The sequence below is a fragment of the Orcinus orca genome, chromosome 9 (genome assembly GCF_937001465.1).
Source record: "Orcinus orca chromosome 9, mOrcOrc1.1, whole genome shotgun sequence".
Taxonomy (NCBI): domain Eukaryota; kingdom Metazoa; phylum Chordata; class Mammalia; order Artiodactyla; family Delphinidae; genus Orcinus; species Orcinus orca.
Genome location: NC_064567.1, coordinates 33505621 through 33514753, shown reverse-complemented (window position 1 = coordinate 33514753; position 9133 = coordinate 33505621). Strand labels below are relative to the sequence as shown.

Genomic DNA, 9133 nt, shown 5'->3' with positions numbered 1-9133 from the left:
TTTTTTGGTTTCTCTATCCTCAACATATAAAGATATCACTATTTGCCCTAATGGAATGTTGATATAAAGATGAAATGCTTGGAAGAAATAAAAATACAAGGTAAAATTATGCATCTGAAAATGAAGACAGCAGCTGTCGGATGCTGTTAGAATTCCTCTGCTTAATAGAATTGATGGCTGTACTTGAAATCCTCCAGCTTAAATCCTTTGCCCATTGCTTTGGGACCTTACTAGAGCCACACAAATGACTGACGCTGAATTGTGGGTGAGACTAAGCCAGACTTTGAAGTGACCTGTGTTTTCTTCCCTTTGCCAGTAAAGCAGCTGTGGCCAATTAGTGTTCAACACCATCTTCCAGCTGAGAAGCGATTTCAGGTTCCAGATGCAAACTGCATCAAAGAGGGCTAGAGTGTCTAATCCCTTATTGTTCTAGGCTTTTCATCCTCAAGGAATTTCAGAGGAAAGAAGGATCTAAGAGGTTACCTGGTTCATTCATAAAACAGGAATTATTTAAGCACCTACTAAGTAAGCAGAGCTTTCTCTGGTTTGTGAACAAGAACATTTCTCGTAGGAAATATCCTTGAGATGTAAGTTATTATACCCGACATCTTAATCAATTCAAGATTTTTTCACTAGAGTTAAACATTACGCTTACTTTCCCTTTATCATGAGAAATCACAAAGGTCAGTTAGCATAGATTTTCTGGAAGACCATTGTTCCTACATCAAATATAGGGAAATAGTAAATGGGGGTTGTTCACCTATCTTCTTTAAAAGAACGTGCACATAATATGGGCTTACTTTCCTCACTAGATACGTTATCTAAAGTATCTCTTCCAACTCTAAAACCTTTGATTTTATTTTTCTTTGTTCATATGGTAAAATTCATAGTAATTTGAAAATAGCACACATCAGCGTGAGCTTCAATTTGTGTTTGCATGTTGTTCTGCAGATGTTTGCACACAGAAAAGAAGGAATAGAGAAATTACCAGATAGTGATTAACATAACACTGCTGAGGTTGTGCAGGTGTAATTTTAGATTGTGTTATAGTATACTGTACATATATCCACCTCCTTTATTAGATTATGAGTTTTCTGAGGGCAAGGATCATAGGAATCTTCGTAGCTCTAATATCCTGAATTTATTCATTTGTGCATTCATTCTGCATTTATTGAGCACCTGCTACATGCCAGGAATATTGTTAAGTGTAGAAATTTTTACGAAGATGAATATATGATCCTAGCCCTAAAAGAGCTCACAGTCTAATGGAAATAAAATAATATTATATTACATGATTTTAGCAACCATACAGTTTGAAAAGCACATTTACTTCCATGATATCCTTTGAACCTTAACAACCATTTGAGGTTGGTATAATTAGCTTCATTTTTACAGATGAGGAAAGTGAGTTTCTCAGAGGTTAATTATGTTGCTTCAGGTCACTCAGCTAATCAATGGCAGATCACAGGCTCTAGGCTTCTTACCCCAAATCCTGTGGGTGCTTAACGAATAGTAATCCAACAATACAAGATTGTGTTGTTGGATTACTAATATTTTTGGATTATTAGTTTTCTTCTTCTGATCAAATGAAAATATTTATAAAACATCTTCCTAAACATCTGTCTTAAATCCATTCCATAAGTAAATTACATGGAATAAAAATGAAACTCCTGATCTGACCAGATGAATTGTGAACACAGGATCTCTCAAAATAAATAAAAATATTCACATACCCTAAAAAATTTAGTAACACAAATCTGATTCAGTTCATTTCAACTGTCAAAAAAACTGCTTTTGTGCATAAGACATTGCATGCAATAGAAGGATACGTTAGTACTTGCCCTCATGGTTCCAGTTCAAAGAATTACTGTGCCAGAAGTTGTTTCCTCTGTTACGGGTCCAGGAAAATCTGATTCTTGTTAGTATCACTTCCTATACATGGGAAAAGTAGGAGAATAGTGCTTTGATTCAATCCAGTCTATACATAGCACTGTGCCTGCCAGGCTGGATTTGTATTAAAAAGAGAAAAAAGAATATGTTACCCAAAAAGCTTCTGTGTTGCAACCAGAGGGGTGGTGACGCAGGGGGCTAGGGCGACGATGACATCCTGTGTATACGGGAGAAATATTATAAAGAATCATTTAAGACAATCAGACCATATGACACTCATGATAATTAAACAGTAGATCAAACGAGATACAAGCTGCATAAGGAAATATCAACTGAGGAATCATTTAAAGAGTGTTAAATGTTCTAAACGTCAATATGACATATCTTGATTGGAATAAACGTAGAAAGTTCTGGGGATCTCATCCTGATTTTGAGTCTATTTTATTCTCAAGTATAGCTAAGCTACACAATAAGCAGTGGCACCTCTGTCCCATATTTGAGTCATGAGCTTCCCCTTCTGCTTTTTCTTTTAAATTTCCCCAAACCAAGGTTTGGAATAAAAGAATGTTTAAGATTACTGGAAATACTGTGCCATGGGGATGTTTGAGCATCTCAGACTGAACACTAGCAAGCTGCAGATCACAAGGCAAGTATAATTGTGCTGTTATGTATCCTGTTCACTCATTCATCCATCCACTCATTCACTCATTCATTCTATACATTTTTATTGACCATTTACTCTGGGTTTATAAAAATGATGAAGCATAGTTCTTTCCCAGCAGAAATACACAGCTTAGTGAGATAAGAAAGACAAATGCAATTGTCTCTTTCAGTGAAAACATATCAGTTAATATTGAAGATGAGAGTCAAAATGAAGAAGGCCAAGTCACTTGATGAGGGTATAATGCCAAGGTAATTATTAGGCCTTTAAAGAAGGAGGCACTGCATTGTTCATCTTTATCCCCGCGGTGCCTGGAAGCTTTGCAGGGGCTTGTGAATGAATGAATGAATGAGTGAATAAACATTGCACTCAAAGAACCCCAGAAGAGTCAGTTTCCTTGGCTCTGGTGAGTAAATAAATGTTAAGCTAAGGGTGAATGAAAGATATACTGCAGGCCTGGTGCTCAAAATATCTAGAAATGGCAAGTTTTCTTGCATGAGTAGCTTGACCTCACACTGCACTGTATTTTTCACCCAACAACTTAATCATTTCATAAGATGGACTAAGTGAGAAAGGAGAATAAGTTGACCATGTGATAGGTAAGTCACACCCTGGTTTCCATAGGGACCTACTCCGTACAGTCCATACAGTCTCAGTATAATATCTTGGTTTTAGGGCTCCTAGTGAGTCCTGAGGGTTTTTTTACCCACATACTGAAAACAATCTGTTTTTATGTTCTGCATATGACATCACTCTGACATACTGTAAATGTGATAGCGTATTTTATGGCACTGGAAAAATAAGCAAGGAAAGGAAATATCGTTCCTCCATGCTTTGGTCAAATATATTTTACAGTTAACTAAACTTAGCACACATGGGGTTTCCAGAAATGTTCAGAAATGAACTTCCTACTTTGAGTAAAGTTGAGCTAATGAATGCAACTATTCACAGCAAAACTTAGAGATTCCTTGGAAATGTATTATTTCCTGTTTCCAAAGATGTATTAGCTCCTCTACAAAAAAGTCTTTACTATAATTCTAGTTCTCGGTCACTAATATTGAAAGGCTTATGGCTCACTTTCAAGCTCTCAGCATGCAAATAAAGGACTAATATTTGAAGGTTTCGATGGATTTTAAGTTGTTTTTCTCCCCCACACCTAGCAGAATCACAACTATGGGCTCGGTCTCATTTTTACTGAACAGTCATTAGGCAGAGGAGAAGAGAGAATAAAATGGAAGGAATTAAATTCAAGTAGAGGACATACGGAGAAAAAAGGGATAGGAAGCAAACAGAACCAAAGCATTGAAAATGGGTCAGCCATGAGCTTCCTCTCCAGCAGAAGGTCACTTTGGATCCAAGCTCTTAGCACTTTCCTGATGCTTTCAGAGGCAGGTCTTACACTTGCTATTTGCAAGTGCAACAGGGCAAGAGGCTTATCATGTAGGTTTTTGAAGATTATACAGAAAAAAGTAGTATTTAGTCATTTCTTCAAGTATTATTCAAAAGCTCAGGTTATAGCATCTCAGGTTATATGCCTCAAATTATTTCCTGACTTTCAGTCTCCCTGAAATCAGGCAGTTGAAAATATCCATTAGTGTGTATTGCTTAAATAGATTGCCCCAACTTACTCTGTTAACGTAAGTCATCTCAGCAGTAAAGATTAAGTATGAAAATTATTTTTCATTAGGTTTTAATTTGTGACTCATTTAGATATGTTAATAGGATAAGGCATTTGGTTGATTCGTTTTTAAAAAGTTAAGGAAAAAAGAATATATAATTAAGTTCAACTTGTCCAGTGTTCCTTAAAGATTTAAAAAATCAAGTTCATATGTTGACATGTAAAAAAATGACATAAGAGAAAAAAATTATACTGCCTAGAAAAAAAAAAGCATAACTGGTTTGCTATCTGTCTTCCAGCTGACCTACACAGAGGAATTTTGTTCCATTATTTTGAAGTGAGCTGCTACTTGTAAAATTATAAGCATAAGTTTTTGTTGCTGTTGTTGTTCCAGCATTTACTAGGGATGTTTAAAATAATCTTGAGTTACTTCGGCAGCTATTTATTGATGCATTTTATGCCTTTTGTTAGCTATAATCTCAGTCATTTTAGTACACAGAGCCCTAATCTTCAAGTGTGTCAGTCCCATTTTGCATTACAAATCATTTGTAGTTTTATAACTGTCATTTCCAAGCACATCTGGAAAAGATGGATTTATGAAAGGTTACCATGCATTCTAAGAAGGCCGAGAATTAGCATGACTTTGTAAAGGTTCTTATAAGTTGAGCAGCAGCCATCACTGACAATAAGGTGTTTTCTGCTTTTGTCAAGTATCTTTATTTAAATATTAAGGGAGGGATATGACCTTTGACCTTGGAGATCTCTGTGACATGGCAATGGCCCAGTGTATTAGCTGTCAATGGAGTGCTATGGCCTGACTCTCTCAAGACCCCTATTTGTGGACAATGTTATAATAACCCTTCCATTAGGCATCCCCAAGGCAAATAACCTCAGCTTTAACAGAGTCAGTTTAAAATTCCTTAGAGTAACATTAAGAGACTATCTGGTTTGTGTCAGTTTAAGATCAACTATTCCTTGCATAGGTTCAATTCTGTAAATTTTAAGTAGCCACAGTTATTTAAGAATTATTTCATATACGCCTGCGGGTAAATATTAGACACACAGAATACAGAAAGAACCCCATCTAATTCTTTGATTTCTTAACCAGCCTCTTTAGAGACTAACTGAATCCAAATGGGCTTGAGGATCTATTTTTTTAAACGACTCTTTCTATCTGTATATGTATCTTTTGTTCATGGAAATTTCACAGAGTTGCTGCTTATGGTATGCACAGGATTTGAAGACATCAAATCATAATTGGAAGAGAGAAGATAATATTCATTAGGAAGCAGCATACCTCCCTATGTGTGCACCAGGGCTAAGTCATGGTTACAAGACCAATGGTTTTGCTCAGATGAGATGCTTGCATTTGAATCACATATTATTATTGCCCTCATCTATAACTACTTATTACTAGGCTCAGACTTTGTGAGGAAATCTGAAGTCAAAAGACACATTTATTCTGTGAAAAATCAGGGTCAAGCTGTCCTAAAATGCTTTGAAAAATCGTAATTGTCTTCTTAAGTCTTAAAATAAATCACTGAAGTTGATGTGAACACTTCAAATACTTGGCCATGAAACAAATTGAGTGTCTCCTCTGAATCCAACTTTTGTGTTTGGGTGTCTGTGACATCGAAAATGTTATTAAATGTTATTAAAACATTTAATCAAAATTATAAAATAACAAATTCATTGGTGACTATAGATGGCTTCTCAAGTGCAACCTTCATTGTTTTATATTCTTAGTTAAATACAAATTAATAAATTGGTTTAATTTGGAAATTTTATTTTTAAAACTAAGGGAAAAGTCAACAAATGTTTATAGAGTGCCCACGATATATACATGACATTGGGATTAAGTATACACATCTTCCAATATTCTTTTTATTCTTACAGTAAAAATCCAGCCAATTTTTAAAATAATAGACTAATTTTAGGGAAATAAATTATATGTTTAGTACTTGCCTTTTGCTTATTGATACCAAAGATGTTAAAGGGTAAATAATTATTGATTGGATTAAGTTTGTCCCACATCAGGTTAACTGCTATAAGGAAAAAAAAAAGGGAAATGATACCATGAGCTAAAACTCCAGTGCTCATAAACAACATTTAGCTTTTGACTTACAGTGAAATCACAATTCTTCATTTCCTGTTCGCTCTGTCTCTGACATTGCATGTGAGACCATAGGGCAATACATGCCCTACGACATAATATAGGATGTAATTTAAAGGGTTCTATTGATGCTGTAAATCACAGGGAGTTCTGCTGAAGCAGTTTATGAATGGCAGTAAAACACTAAGACTGGATTATATCATTAGAATTATGTATCACATGCAGTTATTATTATTTGTAATTGGGGATAAAGTTTTACAAAACACATATATGGGAATGTCATTTTTCTTGGTATTTACAGGCTTCTTTTATGCAAGAAGATGTGTTTTTGGATAAAATAAGAAATCTAGGGTTGTAGAGTATCTGTCATTCTGGAGAAAGTATTTGTGCGCTCTGAGAGTAAACCATAATAGTTAGAACATATTCTGACCAGTCATATATAACCTAATTGCTAGAAGTACAAAAGACTATCTGCATATGTGTTACCAGCAAATTTAATAAGTTTTCTTAGTACACAAAAAGACATAACACCACAGTGACTATGACAGTATGATGTTCTAAAAACTAGTTGAAGAGTGTAAAATATCAACCACCCTGTTAGTGCTCTCTACAAGAAAATTACAATTATGATGGAATTAATTTTCCACTGAACGGACTGGTTTTTGTTGACATATAGCCATTCTGAAACTCTGAAATAATGTATTTCCAAGTTTCTTTTCTGGGAAGATAAAATGACAATGGTGGTTCTTCAACTATTCTGGGCATATCTTTGATGATGAAGAGGAACTCCAGTCTTCTAGCTCATTTAGTTATATTTTTCTGTTTTGAGTAAACTGTCCTAGTGGATGTGTCTATGTGACTAAGCCAGATGGCCTGGATTGTAGCCAAACAATTCTTCCATCTGTTATTTTAATTTTTTTCTCAAAGAAACTAAGATAACATACAGCGGGATATCACAAGTAATTTCAGAATATTCTAGGTTGGCTCTTCAGATTAATTACCCCAAATGAAGTCAATCTCCCAGGAATATGCTAAAATAAGTTAAGACTTGAGCATCTCCTACTTTTCTCTCTCAGGCATTGAACAGCAATGTCCATCAACCCCAAGCTTACCTCTAGTTTCCCAAGAATCAGATAGGGCACTCAAGAGCTATTCTTCTGGATTGTCACCTGTCAGAGCCATGTCCTATCATTTTTGTTTGTTGCGGCCATATTTCCCTTTCCACAGAAACAAATTTGTTCTAGTTTTATTCCTGCAGGAGAAGGATAATAATTAACTGTCTAATAAACGATCTGCATTTATTTGCAAAGGCATCGATTACTATATGGAGAGCATTTTCAAGATACTTTCTGGTAATAACTCTAGAGTTAATTAATCCAAAGATTAAACATGAAGGCAAATCGAATGGGCAGTTGATATTGTGGCAAGCCAGTGTTAGCACTTAATTTGAATTAAGTTAAATGGGCATTGAATTCCATTCATCATGAAAAAAATATATATATATTTATATACACACCCTCATATATACACACACATATACATATAAATAAATATAAATATGTATATATATGTAATTCATCCCCAAACCTTAGTTCCACTCAGAAGAAAAATTTTTCATAGCCACTGATTTGCAGAGGCATACAACATTTCAGAAGATGCAAGAAAAACTTATAACACTGTAATATGTCTAAGAGCAAGATTTCAAAAATAAGACTACCTGGGTTACAATTCTTACTAGCTGTGTGACTTTGGTCAAGTTACTTAACTTCTCCATGCCTAAATTTCTTCATATAGAAGATTTAGTACTTTAATTTATATAGAATACCCACATCAATGACTAATAAATGAAAATCATCATATATATGTTTGTCATTAAGAGAGTAAATTGTTGTCTAAGAAAGAGCTTAAATAGCCAATATTCTAAAATATAAACACAAATTTTTACAAAGTAAATTCTGGATTATTGAATTATTGATTTTGATTGTTATCTATAGTTTCATAAATTTATTCATTCAACAGATTTTTTAAACACACATGCTAAGCTAGATGCTATGACATAGACAAAAAAAGTTTTAAAAGATCCTTTTTCTCAATGAACTTAAATTTTATTATACATAAATAGTTATAATCCAAAAAAGGCCATAAAGAAGGTAGAGAGAATGCGCTATGACAGTTTAGACATGGTAAAAATGACTTCCAGCCAGAAGTCCTATGGAAAGCTTCTTGGAGGAGACGAAATTTGAACTGATTCATGAAGATTAACTAGCATGCAGAGATAAGAGGGATGCCCATTCTGGAGGAGCTTAGGGCACAAGGGCAAGAAAGTGGGAATTTCTGAGTGTGTGAAATAGAGGATAAGACACTCTATCCTATCACTATTGGAAGGAGATACAGAAGCATGTATAAAAGAAAATAATAACTTTGAATTATAGTCTTGCAGCTAAAAGTGATCAATATTAATGTTGCTATACATTTTTCTAGTTATTTCATGTATATAATTTTATTTAAATAATTGAGACTGTACTGTATATATATGATTATATACATATATGCATATGTGTATACATGTATGTCATATACATTTATATTATTTATTTTAAATAATTAAATTAGTATTTTAAATGACTGCTCTTACTTTTTCTTAATAAGGATAAACAATTAATTAATCATTCAACTTTATAGGAAATTTATGTGCTCCTCACATTTTGCTATTGTTAATAAGGTTAGAATAAACAAACTTACATATAAATCTTTGCCTGCAATTAACATTGCCTTCTTGTGATATATTTTGAGAAATGAAATTAGTGTCAAAAATGTTAAAGACTTTAAGGTTTCCGATATATAATACCAT

General features: G+C 34.1%; 1 long non-coding RNA gene across 1 annotated transcript; it reads right to left on the bottom strand.

Annotated features, from left to right (window-relative positions):
* Nucleotides 1-1792: 1792 nt before the first annotated feature.
* Nucleotides 1793-7531, bottom strand: LOC117201365 (uncharacterized). Its single transcript, XR_004483386.2, has 3 exons — nt 7395-7531; nt 2043-2107; nt 1793-1932 (listed from the first exon to the last, which is right to left on the bottom strand). It is a non-coding gene; the product is annotated as an uncharacterized LOC117201365 (long non-coding RNA).
* Between the last annotated feature and the right edge of the window lie 1602 nt (nt 7532-9133).